Genomic DNA, 27,307 nt, shown 5'->3' with positions numbered 1-27,307 from the left:
CAGATGACGGCGGAAAAAAAAATTTGGAAGAGAGAATTCGCCGGTGAGGGTTTTTGTGAGATGAAGGGGGAATGGTTGGAATATGAGAGTAGAATGGGTAGTTGAGGGTTTGTAACCGGCTATGAGACGTTTCCAGGCTGCGTCGATTCGCGTGGGAGGCGATTGAGAGTGCTGCTCCCTGATTGGATGTCGCCTGTCCTTTCTCTGCACACGCGCCCTCCCAGTCGCCGTTCGCCTGCAAAGCTGCAACAAACCCCAATTCAAATTTCGTCCCTTAATGATTTCCCCCCTATAATTTCCTGGATTAGTAACAAAGTAAAAAAAAAACACTTAAATAAAATTGAGAGTTTCACCAAAATGGCAGTCTGGCGGTCAGTACGTACTCCCAATTAAATATTTGAGGTCCGAAAAAAAAATTTGGGTTTTTTTAGATTAACTTGCATGAAAAGAAATTAAATTGACTACCACGTATTTACAATATTTACATCTTCCCTTAGGAAATTTGGAATTCTACTTGGCTAACGTATGCAAATCATGCTAATGGAAGCTAGCAAGTGGAACTCCAAATTCCTATCCTACCGGTCAGTATGCAACCTTAACATGTGGTTGCAGTGGGATCTCATCCACTACACCCCCATCACTATTCTCCCTAAACACTTTCAGCCTATGTCCATTTACGATAAAAGGTTCGGAGTTAGGAATACTCCCTGAAATCTCCACCACTCTATTAGAACGGAGTGCGGTTATGACATAAGGTCCTGCCCACTTCGACTTGAGCTTTCCAGGCATTAGCTTCAATCTCGACTGGAAGAGTAGTACTTTCTGGCCAACATGGAGGTCCTTGGTCTTTAGATTTCTGTCGTGCCACAATTTGGTTCTCTCCTTATACCACATGGCTGAATCGAACGACCCTAATCTAAGTTCCTCCAACTCCTGTAGCTGTAGCTTCCTTTCCTCTCCACAGGCCCTAGCATCCATATTAACTTTCTGTACTGCCCAGTATGCTCGGTGCTCGATCCCTACTGGTAAATGGCACATCTTTCCAAAAACGATCTGATACGGGGCATTCCTATGGGAGTTTTGTAGGCTTTCCGATACGCCCCATAGAGCATCCTCTAACCTTACACTCCAGTCCTTCCTAGTAGGGTTGACCGTTTTCTCCAGAATCTTCTTTATCTCTCGATTAGAGATCTCCGCTTGACCGTTTGCTTGCGGGTGGTAGGGGCTAGATAACCTATGGTGCACACCGTACTTCTTCATCAAGGCTTCGATAGTGCAGTTACAGAAATGGGTTCCCTGATCGGATATGATGGCCCTTGGTACTCCGAACCGACTGAAAATGTTACTCTTGAGAAACTTGGCTACCTCCTTCGCCTCACACGTACTTGTGGCATTGGCTTCTACCCACTTAGAGACGTAGTCAACTGCGACTAAGATATACAAGTTCCCATAAGACGAGGGAAAAGGACCATGAAGTCCATTCCCCATATGTCGAACAGCTCACAAACAATAACTGGTATTTGTGGCATTTCATCTCGTGCAGAGATCCCACCGGTCAGTTGACAACGCTCACAACTTCTACAGAATTCGTAGGCATCTCTGTTGAGGGTTGGCCAATAAAAATCGCTGTCCAGAATCTTTCTTGCCGTCTTCTTGGGACCGAAATGTCCTCCACATGCCAAGGAGTGGCAATGTATTAGCACGTCCCTCTGCTCCCAGTTCTTCTTATCACTTGATCGGTTCCTACCCTCCAAAGGTATGGGTCGTCCCAAAAGTAGTATTTTGCTTCACTTTTGATCTTCATTCTTTGAGCTTTGGTGACGTTCGGCACTTCTGGAAGCTCTCCTGAAACTAAGTAGTTGGCGAGGTCCGCATACCATGGCTCCTGCCCTACTTTTTCTTTTCCTTTTTCTGTCACATCCTGGACAGTAAGCTTCATCACTTCTTCCCAGTCAATTTTTCTGGAGGCGAAAATCACTTCACACAAGTGTTCCTCAGGGAATCGATCTCGTACTTCCTCACTGCCCCCATCTTGCACTATCATACTCAAATGATCCGCAACTTTGTTTTCGACCCCTTTCTTGTCTTCTACCTCCCAATCAAACTCTTGTAACAGGAGTACCCATCGGATCAAGCGGGGTTTGGATTCTTTCTTGGTAACTAGATACTTAATGGTCAGTATAAACGATGACCTTGGATCCCAACAAGTACTGCCGAAACTTCTCGAATGAATACACCACGGCCAGCATCTCCTTCTCAGTGGTATCATAATTCCTTTGAGCCTGATTCAAAGTTTTAGACGCATAGAAAATTACATACCTTTTCCCGTCGATCTTCTGACCCAGAACAGCTCCCACCGCGTAATCGCTGGCATCACACATCACTTCGAACGGATGATCCCAGTCAGGAGCCTGAATAATTGGTGTAGATACCAACTTTTCTTTAAGGAGGTTGAAAGCAGTCATGCACTGTTCATCAAAATTGAATTCCACTTCGTTTTGAAAAAGTCTGGTAAGGGGCTGGGCGATTTTGGCGAAGTCTTTTATAAATCGTCGATAAAATCCTGCATGTCCCAGAAAACTCCTTATTTCCTCCTGGTCAGTAGGGAAAGGTAGTTTGGAAATGACCTCTACTTTGGCTTGATCCACCTGGATTCCTCTCTCTGACACCACGTTCCATAGGACGATGCCCTCTGTGACCATGAAATGACACTTCTCAAAATTCAAGACTAGGCTCTTTGCTTGACACCTCTCCAGAACTACGTCCAAGTGATGAAGGCATGAATCGAAGGAGTCTCCGTAGACTGTAAAGTCATCCATGAATATTTCTATGCACTCCTCGATCAGATCGGAAAATATGCTCATCATGTATCGCTGGAATGTTCCCGGAGCGTTGCAAAGACCGAACGGCATGCGTCTGTACGCGTAGGTTCCAAATGGGCAGGTGAAGGTGGTCTTATCCTGATCTTCAGGGTCCACGTAGATTTGAAAATACCCGCTGTACCCATCCAAAAAACAAAAGTACTTCTTCCCCGCCAGTCGCTCCAACATCTGATCGATGAACGGTAGGGGGAAGTGGTCTTTCCTGGTTGCGGCGTTCAACTTGCGGTAGTCTATGCACATCCGCCAACCAGTGACTAGCCGTGTTGGTATCAGCTCATTCCTTTCGTTTTGAACTACTTGAATCCCGGACTTCTTGGGAACCATGTGGACAGGGCTGACCCACTCGCTATCGGGTACTGAGTAGATAATTCCTATTGACAGCAACTGAAGTCCAGGAAGTAATGTATAGGAGCAAGTGTGTTTTCAGTAAAAATGCGATGTGCTACGCTGGGTCGAGATACCAAGACCTATGAATCAACTAGATCACTTGGTCTAGGAACTCAAGGGAACACGGAATACTCTGTTGTTGTACACACTAACCTCCCCTTCAAAGATCCCTCAACCCGAATACTATAAATTAGTATAGAGAAGCAGGGGTCAATCCCACGAAGATGGATATGTAAGAAAGCATTTAGAGACTCTTGACAAAGGCGGCTGCTGCCACGCAAACATGGTTGAGGTATAACTACTACTGGACCTAAGCAGGAAATATAAACGCTAGACCTAGAAAGCTGTAAACATGCTGAGATCAAACATCATCAAGACTTTGGTATATTAAGCTTACTTCCTAGACCGTGTAAACGACTACCTAATTTAGCTAGACAGAAATCAACTAACAGTGGGGGCCATGACCCAGAAATAGCGAGTACGGCAGAAAAGCTGCAAATAACTGACTGAGAAAATAACTAACAACGACATGCTTTTCTTGAACGGAATTAAACACGAAGATGAAGGAAACAGAGCACATTCCCAGATTCGAACAGAATGTAAAAGTTTGGTCGTCGGAAACTTACGACAAGCCGGAAATAACGCAGATCTACATATACTAGACGAAGCGAAATGAAAACTCGAAGACTAGGCATCAAAATAAACCAACTCTGCTCAGATCTCACGTCGAACGCTTAATCCACTTCGGATCCAAGCAATCTGAAACCAACAACAACTAGATTCCACTCCATAACTTCCGATCTAACATATCTACTCCGATCAACTCCGAATTTAAACGTTTCCACAATCAAGCTACAAAACTGAATTCAAACCTCCGATTCATTCACCAACAAACTCCGATCACTCCGATCCAGCCATTACTCTGCTCAGTTTCCGTAAACAATTGTGAAACGCATCCAAAACAAGTAAGCTAGCTCAAACTCCAGAAAATCACAACGGCAAAAACAGAAATCAACATTATCGACATAAGAGAAAATTAAACTTGCATAAAACATGGGAATAGTCGATAAAACAGAATGCCGAGCTTCGAACAGCGAAGCTCGGTGGAAACCACAAAATGCGAGAAATTAAACGAGAACTTGTTTCTTCGCCCTCAACAGGACGGTGTTACACCACAGCTTGAAAATACGAGAAAGCAGGAAGTGAACTCAAGTGCGAAACCCCCTAAATTTCCCTCGAAGAACCCAAGTGTATAGAAAAGTGAACTAGCTGCAGACTGTTAGTGAGGTCTCCACCTCAGAAGCTCTCTCCAGAATGCATGAATCCTTCCTTTTATAGACACGGACATAATCTTCTAGAACCTTCGTAGAAATCTCCATTCTACCCTTCAGTTCTGAGATTTACTCCGTCTTGCAATTTCTTTCACAATGGTCACTTATTCGCCAGTTTCCTCGGGCATGTGATTGCCTCATTCTTTTCCTGGACCTGGCGAATTTCCTCTATACATCTGGCTTAAAACATGTGTTAGACCAAGCAAATTCATGAATTTATCCCCTAGACCTATGCATGAAATTATCCTTATCAAACTGCTCACACTTAAACCATGCTTGTCCTCAAGCATGAAAGACAAGAAAAAAGAATAAGGCAAATTTCAACGCACGGTCCCCAAGAACGACTCTATAAACAAGACACTAACATAAAAAACAGACTCCTAGACCTAGACAACTACAGACTCATAAAAGAAAACATCACACAAAGAGAAACAAAACACAACAGATAAGCATGCACTAGCTTCAACTTTTAGGCGACTGTCCCCACAAGCTTAAGTTCTCTCCGATCGTCTATAGTCTTCAATTCCTCCCCCTTCCTTCTTCTACCTAAACGGTCTGTCAGTTCGTCAAGATAGCCTATTGATTTCCCAGCGGTGTGGTTCGCTCGATCACCCATGCCTCACCAGGGATGTTAGGATCGAAACACTCCAAAGTTAAAGTTACACCACTGATGCGTCGGGTTATGAGAGTTTCTCCTTTCTATCGTCTCCCTTTTTTTCTATATATTTTTTTCATTCCTGGGTCAGGTAATTTTTACTTCCTGCCCTTAGGTAATTAATCTTCTTTTTCCCTCTTTTTTTCTATTTTCCCCCTGGACTTTGTCCAGCTTATACCTCCGATTTGTTATTTTATTCCTCCCCTGGACTTCGTCCAGCTTATACCTCCTTTTTCTGGACTTCGTCCAGCTTATACCTCCAGTTCTGGACTTTGTCCAGCTTATTCCTCCATAACCCATTTTTTCCTCTTTTATACTCTACTCCCTGAGCATCAAGTGGCAGCCCAATTTTTACATGTTAGCTCAAAGTGTTTAGGCTTATAACTCGCTCTTATAGTAGGGCTGCACAGCTAGGTTATCAAGGGAATTTTCTATCATCCTTACTTCATTCAGACCGCTTTTAGTTTATTAAGGAAAAAGGCATCAAAGTTGACATGTATCCTTTCTTCTTTGCCGGTGAATCCGGCGTCTCTGTCATCTCGTCACGTTGTCCCGACACTGTCTTTCTTACGGTCAAGGGCTTAGTCGCGGACGGGGCAGTTAGAGGCTTCGTCACCTGGGGAGGCTTCTGGAGAGATAAACTTCCTTGCCCTGGTGATTTAGAAACGCTGCTAGGGCCAGGAAGAGATTTCGGTGTCCCGGGAAACTTCGCCTTGAGCCACTTCGTCATTATCATCATCAGCGAGACGCCTTCTGCCAACCTATCAGTGTGCCTTGTCGACACTGCCACAAGGTTGGTAAGACGTCCCTTGAGGGCCAAGACCTCCTCTCTGACCATCCCGACTTCCATTCTCATCTCGTCTACCTCTGTTCTCACTCCTGCGACATCTTTCCGTACTCTCTCAAAATCGATACTGTCCCTTCCTTTACCCCGTATGGCCACAATCTCTTCTCTAACCATCTTGATTTCTGATCTCATCCATCCCACCTCCTTCCTCACTTCTTCAACTTCAACTTTGGCTCCTGCCTCCACGCTTACTGTTTCCTGTTTCACCTGGATGTCCGACCCGCCGACCTCATAAAAGCATACCTCCTTCCCAGACATGTATAGAAGCCCCTTATTGAAGAAATAGTCGATATTGAAAACCTCTGGGGGCATGCACATCTCCACATCCCGGCACAACTTGGCTATCTTCAATATTACGTTGCGTTGCAGGTATGCCCCTACGATGTGGTATGTGTACATGTGTCTGGAAGGATTTGCGGCCATTTGATGGCAAGCCTGGGCTAGCCAGTAGCCCAGGTGCACACGGACTCCCTTGGCCATACACCAAGTGAAGTATAGGTCGGGCGTGGTCAAAGCAGCGATCGCAGTTCCCATCAAGTTATAACTGATGAACGTCTGAGCGAATCGCATGATCTGGTTGTCAATGTGGGAAGCCTTCGAACAGCTTGTCTTAAACTGACCCACCTTCGGGTGGGTTATAAACTCCCAGGCGCTCTGTGGACGGAAACCTGGAGTGCACTTCGGTGGACCTACCATCCTGTCATTCCAGAGTCCTTCATCGTCCTGCGTGCGTGACAACAGCCCCATGCGGAGCGTCCACTCGCGGATGCTCATTTCGTGCTCTTCATTGAAGAGGCGGAAAGTAATAGAGTCGGCATCCAAATCATTCGTACTCTTCAAAACCGAAAGGTTGAAAAGAACTCACGCGCTGCTGCTGTCGGGACTTCGAAAGAGTTGTGTTTCAGTAACCAGTCGAACCCGATTGCGTCGATATACTACCAGAATTCGGCATCGGAAGCAATCTCCTTTAGCTCATCGGGATCATATCTTTTCCCGGACTTTGCAAGCTTACCCTGGGCACTCTTTTCTTTAAACGTTGCTGCACGCCTGGGGGAGAGAATTTCCTCATGGCATCCAGTAGTTCCTTGGTCAACCAAACTTTCGTAGGGTTGAAATTGAGCTCCTCGTCAGGTTCCTCTTTGGAGTCGCTAGACTCGGCAGGGCTATCGGATTCGGCAGCATAAGGAACCTTTGTGGGTGGAGGGATAGAAGCTTCAACAGATTTCCCTTTCGCTCGCTTGGTCAAGGAAGTAGCGGCCTGCTTTCCCTTCCTTTTTATGTCTGCCGCCTGGCGGCGTCCTTCTTCGTCCCCCCTCCCCACCACCGGGTCTGGGAGAGTTGTCTTTTTCCTCCGCTGCGGCCTCTTGACCCAGCGCTTCCCTTCCCGTATCGTCAACTTCATCTAACAAGCTCCGGTGGGCTCGTCTACGGGCATCCCTTGCATTTACCGGTGAAATTGTCCCCTCTGAGACATCTGTCAAATCCACGATTAACTTTACTCTGTCACCAACAGGGTCTTGTACATTTTCAGTAACGAGGGCTTCTCCCTCCTCAGACATCAAAGGGGTTGCCCCTGTGATATAAACAGGGGTTTCCACCCCAGCCTGGGCTTTAGTACCCACAGCTCTTTCAGGGGTCCTCCCCTCACCAACATTCTTACCAACACCAGGGGTTTCCCCCTCTGCCAACTCCCCAGTAACAGGGGTTTCCCTCTCATAAATATTAGCAATAACCCCAGAAATAACATCCATCGGGGTTTCTCCCACAGACACACCAACAGATTTATCAGCCAAAACAGGGGTTTCCCCCTCCATAGCAGAGTCTAACCTTGGTACGCTTACAGTCAAGAGCTCCAAACCCGCAGCCAGATCTGCCTCCTCCTCAGGTTTGTCAGCGGCGGTTGTTTCTGCTACGATGGCGGCTGGTTCGGCCTTCGAATGTATGGCCTCCGGTTGGGGTCTCTTCGTCTCTGTACCTTGTGGCGGTGGTGCAGTGGTAGTCGTCCCCATCATAGTGGTGAACATGGCGAACGCCTTCATCGCCTCCTCTGGCCCCCCCAACCTTCTGTAATAGGTCGGCCATGAACGCCGCCGCGTTAGATTCGGTGGTTCCAGAGGTACTTCCTGTGTTCTTTGTGTTGTCCATGGAAGATTCTGTAGAATTTTAACAAGAACTTGGAAAAAAATTGCTCCGATTAGGGTTAGAGAAAAATAAGGTTTGAGAGAGAAGTTGGGGAATTTTTTTGTAGAGAGAGTGAATATGATATCGAAAATAAAGGCTAAAGCACGGTTATAGCCTGTGGGTATGAGAGAGGACGAGTTGCAGGCAGTTGCAGGTGTGACGCTAGCAACCGTACGCATCCCCATAAAGTTACCTTTTGAAATTCGAACCGGTGCTAACTCCCTCCAAAATTTTACTCCTCAACTCCCTGCCCCATGTAAATATCTCTGCAATATCATACTTAGAAAAACGTCAAACTAAAAATGAAACGCCAGACTCCCAGGTCAAGGATATGACAGTATAAAAATTCCCCTAAGGAGTCTGGTATTCCGAAAAATATTTTTAGAAGATTATTTTTTTCTGATTTGTTTGGGTTTCCTTGATTTAAAGAAAGCGATTATATATTTACAAATTTTGTTTCCAAGTGCCCTCAAGATTCCCTAGGTCAAGGTATATATAAAACCTTCTTAGTCACCTGACCCAGGAATTCTCTGAGAACACTTCCTTCCCAGACCGGTTAGGCGATATCAGGGAGTGCGCGTAGCGGCACTTCGTCCACTACACACATCTCCGAGTTATCCCTAAATACCTTCACCCTATGACCATTGACAAGAAAATGGGTAGAGTTTGAAGCACTTCCCTGGATCTCTACGGCTCCATTCAGCTTACCAGGCATTAACTTGAGCCGGGATTGGAACAGGAGAACTTTCTGCCCAACTTGCAGTTCCTTGGTCCGGAGATTCTTGTCATGCCAGAGTCTCATCTTTTCTTTGTACCACATTGCCGATATATATGACTCCAGCCTTAGCTCCTCCAACTCCTGTAGCTGCAATTTTCTCTCTTCTTCGCAGGATTGGGGTCTCATGTTGATCTCATTGACCGCCCAATATGCTCGGTGTTCTACTCCCACGGGCAAGTGGCACATTTTGCCAAACACAAGCCTGTAGGGTGACATCCCAATAGGCGTCTTGTATGCTGTCCTGTAAGCCCATAGTGCATCTCCAAGCCTCTTGCTCCAGTCCTTCCAAGACGAATTAACCGTCTTCTCCAATATCGCCTTTATCTCCCTGTTGGAGACCTCCGCTTGCCCATTTGATTGAGGATGGTACGGTGTGGAAAGGCGGTGGTGAACTCCGTACTTCAATAGTCCGGTTACGGAAATGCGTCCCATTGTCAGATATTATAGCTCTGGGCACTCCGTACCTGTTAAAGATGTTAGCTCTAAGAAATTTCCCTACCTCTTTAGCTTCACAAGATGTGGTCGCCTTGGCCTCTATCCATTTCGAAACATAATTGAAAGACAACAGGGGTGCGTAGGTGTCGTTCAAGCAAGGATATATCCTAATGGTCAGGATAGAGATCCTAACTAAGCCTAGACCCTGGTTTCAAAGATTCCTCAACCCACTCCTACTGATCAGTATAGTGGTGATAAGGGTCGAATCCCACAGAGATGGTGCGTTTAAACTACCGCGGTGATATTTTGGAAGGTTTGGTTAGCTAGCACGCTTGGGTTGAGTCTCTACCTAGACTGGAAATTAAGATGGTGTCCTACTGACTAGGAAGGGTGAATGGTGGTCGACATGTAGTAGTGTACGTGGAATTATGGTGGATGCGGTGTAACAGAAAATATGCGGAAAGTACTAGGTTACTATAAAAGGCTAAACAGAAAAGCAGAGAATAAGTGGTAGTTGTGGTGACTAGGCTGACAGATCTGCAGGGTGTGCTAAAGGTGAAGGACAAAAGCAAAAAGCTTTTAAAAAGCAAAAGTGGTCCCCTCCAATTGAAATAGACGCCATCTTCTTCAACAAACACATCCAAAACTCAGATAACAAATCCAGATTCAACACGGAAAACACAGATTATCAACTCGTGAACACAGATCTAAAACAACGAAATCAAATCTGAAATCAAACACTGGAGCTGGACTTCTGCATACTGGTCAACATGGACGAACGATTCGAAAATTAAAACTAAGCTTTGTATGCAACGATTTACTTCACAATCAAACAGTATCAGATTATACTATCCTAGAGAAACTTGCTACGTAAAACAGAAATTATAGATTCAGCACTTAAAACACAAAGAAACTTTAGATCTAGGCTAACTAGGCAAGGAAGGAAAAGAAAACAACACCATAAACGAAACGGAAATCAACTTCATAGCATAAACACGTTCGGATCTTCAACAAGCACTTCAAAAGCAGAAAATATCCCAAAAGCAACAAAGATCCAACGTAAGGAAAATGCAAGTAAATTAAATTACGAAAGCGAACTAAAAGTGTTTTGCCGCTCCGGGCGATGGAATCTCTAAACTATGATCTTGCTGGCTGGAACAAGGATGACTGGTACTCCGGGAACATCTGGGAACATCTGGGCGTCAGGTGATCATGGCTGCGGCGAGGCAAGAAGCGGGACACGGCTGAAAGACTGGTATTACCGAGAGAACTCTCTACCTCAAGATGGTGGTGAATGAGTGAATGTGTATATCTTTTCTCTCTCCAAGTGGCTTCCTTTTATAGGGAGGCTTACCCTTGATTTTAGGGTAAAACCTTGCGGTGAGATGACTTCTTTGCCCTCAATTATGGGTAATCCGTCCTAGCTATCCGTCTTCTCCATCTCAAGCCGTTTCAGCACGAATACTGATCAGTATGAGATCATGCTGGCGCCCTTTTTCACCTGAATATTCCGAAACTTCCCTACTGGCTAGAATGCTTAACCTGCACACTTTGAGCAACTGTTTTGCAGATATAATCAATTTTGCACATCATACTGACCCGTAACAAAGGCCTAGAATACGACTTATCAAACTGCTCACACTTACCACATGCTTGTCCTCAAGCGTGAAGAACAAACAAAAAGAAATAAGTCGAATTCTAGCCTGGTTACTCCCCTGACCGACTCTACCTAAACTAGACTCTATACTATAAACGAAACACAGAAAAACTAAACACAAAGATTGGGCTATATTTTCAACCATCCCTCCCCTCGGGATCAGGTGCAATCCGGCCTTAGACAACCTTGAACTTCTGTCTCCCCCCATTTCTTTCCCAGTCAGTACATCCGCTTGTCAAGATCGCCCACACTCTCGGCCAAACACTAGGTTCACTCAGTCACTCATACCTCACCAGGAATGTTAGGACTGCATTTTCTCATTATGCTCAACCACAGTTGCTTCGGACTTAGATCTCACGAGCAGCTACTGAAGGGCTTAAAGGCTTGTAACGGGGCTATTGGTTTGTAGTGTTTTGGGTGGATGTTCCTAAAGGCTCTAAGGTTCAAAAAAAAACTTCTATTTTATTTGATGTGGGGGAACTGTGTGCATTTGGGCCTCTGGTTAGTTGTTTTTCTTAGCTGGCGCTTCTGGTTTTGATCTCCAACTGGTCAGTAGCATCTTTGTGGCTTCGCCACCCTTATTCCTTCATTCATTTTTGTGGTCAAGTTTTCTGACCATTTTCTTCATACTCTTTCTTCTTCTCTTTTTTTTTTCTTTTTCCCCCGTGGCTTCGCCACCCTTATACCTTCTTTTTCATTTTTTTGGACCTGGGATAACTCCCTGGTCGATTTTCTTCTGAACTCCCTTACACAGTTGGTTCCTGCCTTCTCATACATCCTTCTGGCCAGTAAGCTTCAATCGTCTCATGCCTTGCACATACAGTCCCAGTGGCTAGGGGTGTATTTCTGGGTATAAAGAATTAAGAAATTGGGTTCTAAAGGTGGTTTTTTTTTTCGGGGGAGGGGGGGGGTTTCTACTGCCTTCAGTGTTGCTACACGCAGTCACTTCACCCTAGGCAATTTGTGGCAGCCGCTCTTTTCTTTTCTAAACATGTGGAAAGTGGTTCCACTTAAAGCTTATAACTCACATTTTAAGAGGGCTTTCGTGTTTGGCTCTAAGTGTGGGCTTTTCTTTCATACTCGCATCATCTATCCTGGCTAGGAGGTACTAAGGGGGGTGGTTTCGGTTTTCCAGCATGTCCTATCTCCCTCAATTCCCCTCACCGTCAGCTCAAGACGGTTGAGTTTTAAGCCCAATCAACACACAAAAGAAAAAACTAGACCTAACAAGTCACTAACACAAGCACGAACACAACAACTACACATATACACATACTCATCATACTGGTCATTGCGTCCCCCCTCCCACTTCACAAGTGTCTGCCCTCAGATAGGGCTGTGAAGTGGAAAAGGTAAAGGCCAGTATGATGGACACATAGACAAACAGACAAAAACAACAAATTAAAACTAAAACTTCTCACACTTAGACTATGGAATAGGCTAAGTGGGAGAGTTTGAAAACCTAAACAGAACCCAACAAACAAAACACACATATATACAAAACTCCTCACACTTAGGCCATGCAATGGGCTAAGTGTGAGTCGGCATGCTAACGAAAAACAGAAAACACAAACATATGCGCCAAAAAGACAAACCCTTTACTTCTCACACTTAGACTATAAAATAGGCTAAGTGTTATGAATGGGGTTTGCACACAGACATAATTTATACTACCTAAACAAACAAAACACAATTAAAATACGAAAAACTAAAAACTGGAAAATAAAAGAAAACTAACTGGTCATGTGGGGTGGTATATCGGTGACGCCTGCTCCTTTGCGGCGCAGGCGGTGCAGGTGGTTCCTTTTCAGTTCCAGCTTGGTTCTCGTCAAATTCCGCCGGCTCCTCAGCATGCGCCGGGACATCGGTCTCCTTTTCTTCTGTCTCAGGTACTTGCGGTTCATCAGCTCGGCCTCCATGGCCACTAGGTTCAACAGCTTGTTCCTTCCTCTGGTGGGGCATCTCTTCTAGGATGCTATCGATATTGGATAACATCATATTCATTGCTTGCTGCATCTTGTAGTTCTCATTTCCCAAATCTGTCACTATCACCTCCATCGAGGCCTGCCTCTGAGCCAACAACTTCTGCTCTGCAGCCCCTTTCAACATTCGTTCCACCACCGATGCCAATCGCATCACCTCCGCTTTCAACTGTTGATTCTCTTCTCTCACTTCTTCCATCGCTTTCTCCATCCTTTCTTGTCTCTGCTCCTGATCCTGTATTCCCGGATGTGCTGCAGATCTCCCCAGTCGGTACAGCTTCTTCTCCCATTGCGTAGAATTGGGGTGCGCCCTACCTCATGTAAATGGTGTTCGTTCGGACGAATAAAGGTGTATCAAAAAGACCAGGAGGATCCACCATGATCTGGTCGGATAAGTCTTCGGCCTCCGTGATGATGATGTTGTTTCTGACGAACACTCCCAAGACATGGCAGAGAGTGAGGTTCCTCGTTGGGTGGGTGGCAATTAGATGGCATTGGTAGGCGGTTCAAAAACCCAGATGCAACTTCCTTCCCTGCTTGGCGCACCAGAGAAGATATAACTCCGTCATCGATGTCCTAACAGCGGAGTTCGACTGCCCCAATAAATTGAAATCCAGGTAAAGCTGTACAAGACGCAGAATTGGGTTGTTGAAATGAACGGAGCGGGAAATAGTGGACTGGAATTGCCATGCATCAGGGTGAGTAAGTTCCTCCCAGGCCTCCTGGGGCTCAAATTCCACATGTCTGCGAGGAATTCCCCGCTCCCTATTTCTCCACTCAGGCCCTATGGCCTCCTCTAGACTGCACATTCCCAGACGAACGGTCCACTCAATCAAACTCATCCGTATCTCTCCTCCAAACAGCCTAAAACTGATACACTCCTCATCTAGATCAGTGGTGACCTTAAATCTAAAGGTCGTGAAAAATTCCTTTGCTAATCTAACCGGGACACTAGGATCCCCATTCTCCAACAACCATTCGAATCCTAACGCGTGCAAATAAGATAGAAACTGCTCGCGGACACCTAACTCATCCAAAGAAGAAATGTGAAGTACCTTTCCGCTCTTCACCTGCTTACTCCCTTCATCCTTACTATCGAAAGCTTTCTGTAGCTCCTTCGAGTCGAAAAGCTTCATCTCCTCCACCAGTTCATCAGTAAAGTCCACTGTCCAGCGCTTATATCGGAGTCTCTCTGCCGGCGGATGTAATAACTTCTGATGATCGTTTGGAAGTTGGTGTTCCTTGTACTCCTCATCCTCCATGGACGTATCACTGGCCGATTTAGATTCCTCACTGATCTCATACTCACTATCACTCTGCTCTCCTCGGCTGGATGGGGTCCTCTGAGCAGCCTTGCATTGCTCATCAAAAACGAACTCCACGTCATTCTGAAGTAATCTGGTAAGGGGCTGGGCGATCTTGGAGAAATCCTTGATAAATCTTCGATAAAATCCGGAGTGCCCCAGAAAACCCCTTATTCCCTTCTGATCAGTAGGGAATGGCAATTTTGATATAACATCCACCTTGGCTCGATCCACTTGGATACCTCTTTCTGAGACCACGTGTCCTAGAACTATCCCTTCGGTGACCATAAAATGGCACTTCTCAAAGTTCAAAACCAAACTCTTTGCTTGACACCTTTCCAAAACTATATCCAAATGGCGAAGGCAAGAGTCGAACGAGTCTCCGTAAATTGTGAAGTCATCCATGAATATCTCTATGCAATCCTCAATCAAATCGGAAAATATGCTCATCATACAGCGTTGAAACGTCCCTGGAGCGTTGCATAGGCCGAAAGGCATGCGACGGTATGCATAGGTTCCAAACGGGCAAGTGAAAGTGGTCTTGTCCTGGTCCTCAGGATCTACGTAAATTTGGAAATACCCGCTGTACCCATCTAGAAAACAGAAAAAACTTCTTCCCAGCTAATCTTTCCAACATTTGGTCGATGAAAGGCAGGGGAAAATGGTCCTTTTTGGTCGCATTGTTCAGCTTACGGTAATCGATGCACATTCGCCAGCCCGTGACTAGCCTCGTTGGGATCAGCTCATTCCTCTCATTCTGAACTACTTGGATGCCCGACTTCTTTGGGACCATGTGGATCGGGCTGACCCACTCACTATCCGGTACTGAATAGATAATCCCTAGCGACAACAACTTCAAGATTTCCTTCAATATCTCTTCTCGCATGTTAGGGTTTACCTTCCTTTGAGCATCTCGATGTGCCTTCGCTCCTTCCTCCAACCTAATGTGGTGCATGCAGACGTCGGGGCTAATTCCAACTAAATCTGTAAGACTCCATCCAATCGCCTTCTTGTTCTTGCTCAGCACGGTCAGTAGCCTAGCCTCTTGTTCCTTCGTAAGGCTGCTACTGATGATCACTGGATATGAGTTATCCTCTCCAAGGAAGGCATACTTCAAATTCGGTGGCAACTTCTTCAGCTCAACTTGGGGTGGAAGTGTGTCTTCGGGTAGAGGGTTTTTCTCAGTCTCTCATTCTTTTTCTAAATCTCCCTCTGATGGTTCTTCTATACTGACTGGTAGCTGAGCCCCTGCGGCTCCAATGAACTCCGATTTCTGACAGAATTCCTTGATCGCTACTTCTATTTCTTCATCAGTCAACCCTTGGCTACTGATCAGATCACACCATGCAGCAGCTTCTATGTCAGCCTGTTCATAAACATCTAAAGCCTGGAGTTTCTCCTGCAATAGTTCGGTCTCAAGAAATTCTTGGACTATGGGGTCAATCACATCAACATAGCATAGATTTTCAGAATCGATGGGTTTCTTCATGGCATCATTTATATCGAAGGTAAACTTCTCCCCATGAAAATCAATGCAAATAGTCCCCTCAGCCATATCCACTATTGTCTTGGCCGTTCTCAGAAAAGGTCTTCCTAACAAGACTCCACTAGACTCCATCGCTTCATGCTCACTCATTTTGATCACATAAAAATCAGCAGGGTATGTAAATCATGCACTCTTACTAACACATTTTCTAAAACTCCCTCAGGACTTATGCATGACCTATCAGCCAGTTGGATCAACACCCTAGTATTTAACAGCCTCACTCCTTTCAACCGGTTATAGATAGACAATGGCATGACATTATAGATGTCCCCAAATCACACATTGCATGTTCGACCTTCACATCTCCTACAGTTATGGGTAGGGTGAACATGCCTGGGTCGGCTCTCTTGGGTGGTAACTTCTCTTGCACTATTGCTGACGCTATCCCTTCCACCATAATCTTGCCATCCTTCTGGGTTCTCCCAGCTATGAAGTCCTTTATGAATTTCCCGAGAGGGGGTAGCTTCACGGCTTGGAGGAATGGTATGGTGACATCCAACTTCCCAAAAATCGACAAGTAGTCAACCGGGTTCTCTTTCTTCCTCTTCGTAACAAATCGGAATGGGAATGGTTTCTCCCCTTTTTTCTCCTCTACTGGTCCCTCAGCAACCTTCTTGGAGTCTTTCTTGGGTAGTTCCTGGGTCTGGGCCTCCATTCTGGGCTCTTCCTCTTGAGGAGGTTCTTTCCTGGTCAGTAGGGTGTCGGGTTCACCTCTTACACTTGGTGTATCATCCAAGAAGAATGGATCCTGCATCCGAGGCATAGGTCTCCCTTATTCTTCCGCTGGAATGGTATCGCCTCCTATCTTCATTCCATTGGATTCTCCACTAGGTCGTTTCGGTTGAGGCGCGTCATAAGTAGTTCCTGATCTCAACGTAACCTTACTCACATTTGCCTTTTCGGGCACTTGGACTTTAGATGGGAGTTTCCCCGCATTTCCCTTCAAATCACCCACCGAACTGGCCAGTTGAGCTAACTGCCTATTCATCATATTCATGTTCGTCTTATGTTCCTTCTGGGCATTTTGCATCCCCTGCACAACCTCATTATGGGATTGGGATTGCAATTCTCCTTTGATGCTCTGTTGTGACGCTAACATTTCACCCATCATGTCCTCAACGGATCTCCTTGGCCTGTTCCAGTTTTGGAAATGACTTGGCCCTTGGTGTTGATAGTTCTGGGAGTTTTGCTGGCCTTGATTAGGCGGGTATTGGTTATACTGGGCAGGAGGGGTATACTGATCTTGAGGATATTGATTCTGGTGCTGGCCTTGGAATTGATTTTGGTTCTGATGGTGTTGGGGTCCTGGGTTCGGCTGATTTTGGAAATTTTGGAAGTTTCTCTAGTGGGGCGGCACATAGACAGGGTCGGGTTCTGGTTTTGTGGGTTTTGGTTTTGGGATTGTTGGTTTCTTCCTGACCAGTTGGGCTGGTAGTCTGGGTTTGCTGTTCCACGGTTAGGGTTTTGGTTCGGATGGGGGTTATACTGGTTCTGATCTTGGTTCTGATTTTGGCTCCCGTCTCCCCATCGGAAGTTTGGATGATCCCTCCATGGTGCATCCCGTTGTCTACCTTGCATCCAATGCCCACTGGAATTGAAGTACCCCGCGGCATTAACTTGCTCCATATTCTCGAAGTCATTAGGCTGATCATAGTTCGGTCCTTGATTTCCCTGCTCTGCACCCTTGTAACTCCCGACTGGGGGAGGTGGTGGAGTGCTCTTCTCGATCGCACTTAGAAGTGACTTTTTCAGCTCATCCATCTTCTAGTCCATTTTCTGCTCCAGCTTATTTTCCTGATCATTAGTCGAGGCAACAGCGGCCCGCTCTCGGTTGTATCCTTCCCTTGCATGGTCATACTCTTTCTTTGCATTCAGTAGCTTCCTTAGGACTCTCTTCGCTTCGCTGACCCGTAATTGCGTGAAGCTTCCTCCTGATGATGAATTTGCCAGGTCCTTGGTTACCGCGTTCATACCTTCGTAGAAAGTATGATGTACTTCAATGTCCGCCATGCGATGGTTGGGACATGATTCCAAAAGACCCATGTATCTTGCCCAATAATCACTCAAGGGTTCATCGTACCCTTGCTTCACATTAGTTATATCCCTCTTTAGCGCGCTTGTCTTGGATGACAGGAAAAACTCACCTAGGAATGCTGACTTGAAATCGGCCCAAGTCTCAATAGAGTTGGGGGGCAGGCGCATGAACCAGGTGTTGGCTTCCCCCTTGAGCACAAATGGCAAGGCCTTCAGCCTATAATCATCCTCAGTCGCTCCTGCTGGTCTCCTCTGCACCCTACAAATTTTACAAAACTCATGAAGAAACTCATACGGCCCTTCATAGCTCTTTCCACAGTATGTAGGTAGGATCGTGATCACATGAGGCTTCACATCGCAGGCGGTTTGCCCTGGAGTAACGACTATGGCTTGCGGGGGGCTCTCCTTCAGTATGTGCGTTCAGCGTCCCGATCTCCGGGTCTTCATCTCCCTGGTTGGCCATTTCCCTTGGGATGCCTTCCAACAGTGGTTTCTCTTCTGGTATTGGTCCCTCTATGGTGCCCTTCTCTTCGTCACTACTCGTGCCTAGGTCAGACAAGGTGGTCGACAGGCCAGAACGAGTGGTTACGAGTATAGTTCCTCGCTTGAGTATTTTCGGCCTCCACTGATCAGGAGGCGAGCTACTGCTCATAAACTGAAATGAAAAGCAAAAGGAAAATTATACACAATGTATACACCAAGTATCACACACAATAGCAACTCAAAAACGCCATCCATCCCCGGCAACGGCGCCATTTGAAAGACCAGGGGTGCGTAGGTGTCGTTCAAGCAAGGATATATCCTAATGGTCAGGATAGAGATCCTAACTAAGCCTAGACCCTGGTTTCAAAGATTCCTCAACCCACTCCTACTGATCAGTATAGTGGTGATAAGGGTCGAATCCCACAGAGATGGTGCGTTTAAACTACCGCGGTGATATTTTGGAAGGTTTGGTTAGCTAGCACGCTTGGGTTGAGTCTCTACCTAAACTGGAAATTAAGATGGTGTCCTACTGACTAGGAAGGGTGAATGGTGGTCGACATGTAGTAGTGTGCGTGGAATTATGGTGGATGCGGTGTAACAGAAAATATGCGGAAAGTACTAGGTTACTATAAAAGGCTAAACAGAAAATCAGAGAATAAGTGGTAGTTGTGGTGACTAGGCTGACAGATCTGCAGGGTGTGCTAAAGGTGAAGGACAAAAGCAAAAAGCTTTTAAAAAGCAAAAGTGGTCCCCTCCAATTGAAATAGACGCCATCTTCTTCAACAAACACATCCAAAACTCAGATAACAAATCCAGATTCAACACGGAAAACACAGATTATCAACTCGCGAACACAGATCTAAAACAACGAAATCAAATCTGAAATCAAACACTGGAGCTGGACTTCTGCATACTGGTCAACATGGACGAACGATTCGGAAATTAAAACTAAGCTTTGTATGCAACGATTTACTTCACAATCAAACAGTACCAGATTATACTATCCTAGAGAAACTTGCTACGTAAAACAGAAATTATAGATTCAGCACTTAAAACACAAAGAAACTTTAGATCTAGGCTAACTAGGCAAGGAAGGAAAAGAAAACAACACCATAAACGAAACGGAAATCAACTTCATAGCATAAACACGTTCGGATCTTCAACAAGCACTTCAAAAGCAGAAAATATCCCAAAAGCAACAAAGATCCAACGTAAGGAAAATGCAAGTAAATTAAACTACGAAAGCGAACTAAAAGTGTTTTGCCGCTCCGGGCAATGGAATCTCTAAACTATGATCTTGCTGGCTGGAACAAGGATGACTGGTACTCCGGGGAACATCTGGGAACATCTGGGCGTCAGGTGATCATGGCTGCGGCGAGGCAAGAAGCGGGACACGGCTGAAAGACTGGTATTACCGAGAGAACTCTCTACCTCAAGATGGTGGTGAATGAGTGAATGTGTATATCTTTTCTCTCTCCAAGTGGCTTCCTTTTATAGGGAGGCTTACCCTTGATTTTAGGGTAAAACCTTGCGGTGAGATGACTTCTTTGCCCTCAATTATGGGTAATCCGTCCCAGCTATCCGTCTTCTCCATCTCAAGCCGTTTCAGCACGAATACTGATCAGTATGAGTTCATGCTGGCGCCCTTTTTCACCTGAACATTCCGAAACTTCCCTACTGGCTAGAACACTTAACCTGCACACTTTGAGCAACTGTTTTGCAGATATAATCAATTTTGCACATCATACTGACCCGTAACAAATGCCTAGAATACGACTTATCAATAATCAATTGCCACAAGTATGTATGTATTCCCGTATGAAGACGGAAATGGACCCATGAAGTCCATCCCCCAGAGATCGAAGATCTCACAGACAATCACTGGGACTTGCGGCATTTCGTCTCTCCTGGAGATTCTCCCTGCCTGTTGGCACCTCTCACAGTTCTGACAAAACTCGAAAGCATCCTTATGCAATGTAGGCCAGTAAAAACAACTATCTAACACTTTCCTTGCAGTTTTCCTAGGTCCAAAATGACCTCCACAAGCTAGGGCATGGCAATGATTCAGCACATCCCTCTGTTCCCACTCTGGGATATACCTCCGGATTACCTGGTCAGCTCCCATTCTCCACAAATACGGGTCGTCCCAGAAATAATACTTGGCTTCGCTCTTGAGCTTCATCTTCTGGGCCCAGGAAATTTCCTGCGAACTGGGCACCTCTCCAGTGACCAAGTAATTTGCCAGGTCTGCGAACCATGGCTCATCATTTAGATGACAGAATCTCCTGGACCTGTTAACACCATGATCTTTTCCCAACTGATAGGTCTAGGAAATTTCCATACATAGTACAGATGCTCTTCTGGAAACGCATCAGGTATAGCTTCGTCGGTCACACCTTGAAAATACGACTCAGGTGGTCAGCCACCTTGTTCTCAGTCTCTTTCTTGTCTTTAACCTCCCAATCAAATTCTTGTAAAAGTAACACCCAACGGATTAACCTCGGTTTAGACTCCTTCTTTGCTAGCAGGTACTTAATAGCTGCGTGGTCTGTGAAAACTATCACCTTCGACCCCAGCAAGTACAGGCGAAACTTCTCAAATGAGTACACTACTGCCAGCATCTCCTTTTCAGTGGTGTCGTAGTTCTTCTGGGCTTGATTGAGCATTTTCGAAGCATAGAAAATCACGTAGCTTTTCCCATCCACTCTTTGACCTAGCACTGCTCCCACTGCTTAGTGACTTGCGTCGCACATTATTTCAAACGGCAAACTCCAATCTGGTGCTCTGATAATGGGAGCAGAAACTTATCGATCCTTCAACAACTGAAAAGCTTCTTGCACTCCTCATCGAAAACAAAATCAACAGCGTTATGCAACAAGTGAGTGAGTGGTTGAGCAATCCTTGCGAAATCCTTTATAAACCTCCTATAGAATCCTGCGTGCCCTAGGAATCCTCTCACTTCTTTCTGATTCGTCGGGTAAGGCAGTTTTGAGATAACATCGATTTTTGCTTGATCTACCTGTATGCCTCTTTCTGATACCACATGCCCTAGGACAATTCCCTCAGGGACCATAAAGTGGCATTTCTCGAAATTCAAAATCAAATGCTTTTCCTGGCACCTCCTCAGCACTATATCCAAACTTGCCAAACATGAGTCAAATGAATTCTCGTACACAGTGCAGTCGTCCATAAAAATCTCGATGCAATCCTCCAGGAGGTCCGAGAAGATACTCATCATACACCGCTGAAAAGTGTCTGGCGCATTGCATAGACCAAACGGCATTCTTCTGTAAGCATACGTTCCAAAGGGACACGTGAAAGTTGTCTTCTCCTGGTCCTCGAGATCCACGTAGATTTGAAAATACCCACTGTATCCGTCCAGGAAACAGAAATATTGCTTGCCCGCCAACCTCTCCAACATCTGGTCAATGAAAGGTAACGGGAAGTGATCCTTCTTAGTAGCCTCGTTCAACTTCTGGTAGTCAATACACATCCTCCACCCAGTAACAAGTCGAGTGGGGACCAACTCATTTTTATCGTTCTTGACCACCTGTATTCCCGACTTCTTTGGTACCATATGTACTGGACTAACCCATTCACTGTCTGGTATGGAATAAATGATTCCTAGGGATAGTAGCTTTAATACTTCCTTCAGCACCTCTTCCCTCATGTTCGGATTCAACTTGCGTTGCGGGTCCCTGCAGGCTTTTGCTCCTTCTTCTAGCCTAATATGATGCATGCACAGATCTGGACTGATTCCTACCAAGTCAGATAGTGTCCACCCAATAGCCTTCTTGTTCCTCCGAATTACCTTCAACAATTCCTCTTCTTGTCCCTCGGTCAAGCTGCTGTTAATAATCACCGGGAAATTTACATTCTCCTCTAGATACGCATACTTGAGCTCAGGTGGAAGTGTTTTCAACTCTTTCTTGGGGACATCCTTTTCTTGGGGTAAGGGATTTTTCTCTGTCGACTCAGTTGTTATTCCCTTCGTAGACTCAGTAGAATTTTCCATGCTCGCCACATAAGGTGTCCTCCTTGATCTAGCTAGCTCCGGGTTCGTACAGAATTCCAGAATCGCTTCAGCTAGTTCTTCATCTGATAACTCACTCGTCTTCATGGCTTCACACCAACTGGCTACTTCTCTATCAATGGCCTGACTCATCTCGGAATTCTCGATCTGTACATGCATTAATTCGGTCTCAAGATACTCCTGGACCAAGGAGTTAATAACATCAATAGCATGCAAATTTTCAACGTCAAGAGGTTTCTTCATCGCCTCATCGATGCTGAATGTATATTTCTCCCCATTATAATCAAGGCAGATGGTGCCATCAAAGACATCAATGATAGTCTTAGCGGTACGTAGGAAAGGTCTCCCTAAAAGTACTCCGCCAGACTCTACGGACTCACTATCACTCATTTTAATCACATGAAAATCAGCTGGGTACAAGAAGTCATGTACCTCACTATCACGTTTTCAAGCACTCCTTCAGGACAAATGCATGACCTGTCTGCCAATTGGATCACAACTTTCGTGTCCACCATGCCTACCCCTACTAACTTCTTGTATATAGACAGTGGTAACACATTATCGACGCACCCAAGTCACACATAGCATGCTCGATTTTTACATCACCAATAGAGATGGGCAAAGTAAACATACCTTGGTCATTGCATTTCGAAGGCATCCTCCTCTTTTGAATCACCGCGGAGACGTTCTCGCCTATCAAAAATTTTCCACTGGGTCTAGCCTTCCCAGCTATAAATTCCTTGATGAACTTGCTAAACACCGGCATTTTCAAAGCCTGTAAGAATGGTAGATTGATCTCCAATTTCCCAAAAATATCCATGAAGTCTACCGGCTCTTCCTTCTTCTTCTTGACTTCCCCCCGGCTTGGGAAATGCTTTAGTCGCTTCCCTGCTCCTGTAGAACTTTCAGCCGAGAACTCTCCAGTTTCCTCCCCTACTGCCTCGTTCTCCAACTCTGGCTCTGAATCGAGGAAGAATGGTTCAGTTGACCTAGGCAGGGATCTCTCCAAGTCTCGTGCCTTAAGGTCATCCTTGAGCAAGGAATCATCGCCCTCCAAGTTCCTGTTGCCTTCCTTAGGATCTGTCGCTTCCTTCGTTCTTACCACTGGCCCCTCATATCCTTTCCCGGATCTCAAGGTAATCTGACTTATATTTGCTCTATCAGGTGGCCTTACTGGGGCGGGAATCTTTCCTTCATTCCCCCTCATATCACTCAAAGAGGTGGCTATCTGGGATAATTGCTTTGCTAGCATATCCATTGTTGTCTTTTGCTCCTGCTGAGCGTCTTGAAGCTTGTGCACTACGTCATTGTTCGATTGCAGGTTGTTTTGCATATGTTGCTGAGAACTGACGAGATCGTGCATCATATCATCGATACTCTTTGGTGGCTTTGGTGGCTGACTGGGCCCTGGCCCTATACTCAGAGTCGGTCCACTCACTTGATTCTGGCGAGCGTTTCCTTGACCTCCTGAAGAGTTGTTGTACTGATTTCCTGGACCTTGGTAATTGTTTTGAAAAATCCTTTGGTACGATGGTACATAAGAGTTCCCTTGATGGTTCTGATTTCTGTTTCCCCAGCTCGAGTGGTCTCCTTGGTTCCGATTGATCCAATTGCCCTGCCCCTCTTGGTTCCTTCCTGACCAGTTACCTTATCTCTCGGGCTGAGGTGCAAACTGCTGATTCTGTTGTGGTGCTGGCTGGTTCTGTTCGTTGTCAGTCCATCTGAAATTTAGATGGTTCCTCCAGGGTGCATCTCTCTGTCTCCCTGAATTCCAGCTCCCGTCGGGATTCCAACTTCCCATTGCATTGACCTGGGCCTGATAATCTCCTTCCTGGGTCCCGTAATATTGCTGAATTTGATTATCTCCTGGACCAGGAGATTTCTCCTTCCCATGTGAAGCTAGTGGAATTGTCTTTTCAATCGCGTTCAAAAGAGCCTTCTCGAGCCTGTCAATCCTTGCTTCTACTTTATCATCTACTTGCTCTCTTATGGCATTCACCGATCCTCTCCTCACTGCATTCCTAGGGTTATCATACGCCTTCTTAGCGTCGATCAACTTCCCTAGAATTTCTCTTGCTTCACTTCCCCTCTTTCTTGTGAAATTCTCCCCACTCGAGGAATTCATTAAGTCCTTCGACTCAGGAGTCGCCCCTTTGTAAAACAGAGAGTAGGTCTCTGCCTCTATCATTCGGTGATTCGGGCATGCATCCAACAACCCCTTGAATCTCGACCAATACTGACTCAAAGATTCGTCGTAATCCTGCTTACACTCTAATATTTCTTTTTCCAGTGCATTCGTCTTGTTGGATAGGAAGAAATATCTAAGAATTCTAACTTGAAATCCCTCCATGTGCGGATAGAATCCGGGGGCAACCTCAATAACCACGTGTTGGTTTCCACCTTCAAGGCAAACGGAGTTGCACGTAGGCGATAATCTTCCTACGTTGCATCATTCGGTCTCTTTTGAATACCACACAACTTACTGAATTCATTTAAGAACTCGTACGGACACTCAATTCTACGCCCAGAGAACGTTGGCAAGATGCCGAGTACGTTTGTCTTGATCTCAATAGTCCGCTGGCGTGGATTTATCACTATAGCTTGAGCTGGTTCTCCATCTAAATGGGCGGTTAACGAACCGATCTCTGGATCTGGATCTGGACCTACTACTTACGCCATGACTACTTCCTCTGTTTCTGACTCTGTTTCCGACTCTGCTGGTGACTTGGGATCCTCCCTTCCGGATGAACTCCAATCCTCTTCACTTTCTGAATCGAACAGAAATGGATCTCATGTAGACAACCCTAATCTGGTGGTGACCGTGGATGCTGTATCTTTGATCTGCCAAATAAATCTATCAAGAAAAGTTGCTTGTTTCGGTCGACTAATGGAAGACTCTTATTTTCATGTCAAGACAACCAGGCTCGTATCAGGGCTGCTAGCAACAAGTGTTGCTGTCAACACCGTGCATCCCTACTCGACAATGCCTCATTTCAGAACGAGGGGGTAGGCGATGAGGGGGTGTGTGGTTAGGTTTACATTTTTTTAGTTTATTTTTAGGAAAATAAGGGCATTTGAGTGTAAATTCTGTCAACAATAGGGTTATAAATTAATGTCTAAATTTAGTAAATTCGAAATATAACTCTTATCATGGGACAAACTGAAATAATAAGACGTGACTCCTATTATGTGATGGAGGTAGTACTTAATTAGTAGAACCACGTGAATGATTATAGGAGTTCACTTGCATACCTCTAGCATGTGCCCGCCTTTGATTCTGCAGTGATTTATCATGTATATATAGTACATGAAACAGTGGATTTATATAGTACATGAAACAGTGGATTTATATATTTTGTAATAGTTAAAAACTTAAAATGGTTGGATTTATGTATTTTGTAGTAGTTAAAATGATTTGACATATAGATTCGCACTAGGGTAAAATTACCACTCGTAATATATTCTCCATTAATATTTTTTTCATAAATCATACTCCATCCGTCCCTGAAAAATTGACTTATTCCATTTTCTGCACTCGTTTTGAAAATATAATAATAAATAGTTAAAGTGGAGATAGAGTAAAGTACGAGATAGAATAGTGTAGAGAAGTCTCTTGTCTATATTATTCTCTCTCTTACTTTTCTTTCTCTCCACTTTAACTATTTATTATCATTTTTCCAAAACGAAGGATAAAAATGGAATAGGTCAATTTTTCAGGGAGAGAGGGAGTATATCGAATTGAAATTAATTTTATAAGGATTCTAACTACATCCGAAATGTATATGTTCAAATAAAGAAATTTAGTACTCCCTTCGTCCCTCTGTAGTAGAGACGTTTCTTTTCGACACGGGATTTAAGAAATTGTGTTAAAAGTGAGTTAAGTGAAGGAAGAGTAGAGTAGAAAAGGAAAATGGTAGAGAGATGTAAAGAGATTAAAGTAAGAGAGAGTAAAGTAAGAGAGAAGAAAAGTTGGTTCTTTTTACCAAAATAGGAAATGACTCAGCTACAGTGGGACAACCAAAAAAAAAAATACGACTCAGCTACAGAGGGGCGGAGGGAGTAATATTTATTTACATGTCATATGTTTGCGTGTTGAGTATTATATACTACCCTCGTCCACAAAAAATAGACTAGTTTTACCATTTTGGGATGTGCCCCAAAATTAGACTAATTGTCAAAATGGAAAGTCTGAAACTAATACTACCCCTACACACCATTCTAAATATGGACACCACAGTTCACTAACACTACATCCACTATATTTTCCTCTATCTCTCTTACGTTACCAATTTTGAATTGAAATTCGTGTCATTTACAACTTTATCTATATTTTGTGGACGGATGTAGAGTAAGATTAGTACCGATATCGTTAGACTCTAATTTATCTTTATGCGCATTAGAACAATATGTATTATTATATCGATTTGACAATGACAATTGTATGACCTATATTAGTTTATCAATTGTCCTATATCAATATGGTAAATATTAAATAACAAAGATAATTATAAGAATATTTTGATCCAAAATGATTAAGCCACTAATATATTAAAGACAATGACAATTGTATGACCTATATTAGTTTATCAATTGTCCTATATCAATATGGTAAATATTAAATAACAAAGATAATTATAAGAATATTTTGATCCAAAATGATTAAGCCACTAATATATTAAATGTATTATACATAAATAATACAAAGCTATTAGAGCACTTACAATGAAAAGGTCGATCTATAGGCCTTGAAGACGTCCCTTGTTGGTCCAACA

Source organism: Salvia splendens, unplaced genomic scaffold, assembly GCF_004379255.2.
Source record: "Salvia splendens isolate huo1 unplaced genomic scaffold, SspV2 ctg927, whole genome shotgun sequence".
Taxonomy (NCBI): Eukaryota; Viridiplantae; Streptophyta; class Magnoliopsida; order Lamiales; family Lamiaceae; genus Salvia; species Salvia splendens.
The sequence above is the reverse complement of the archived record's forward strand: the minus strand, read 5'-3'. Positions refer to the sequence as shown.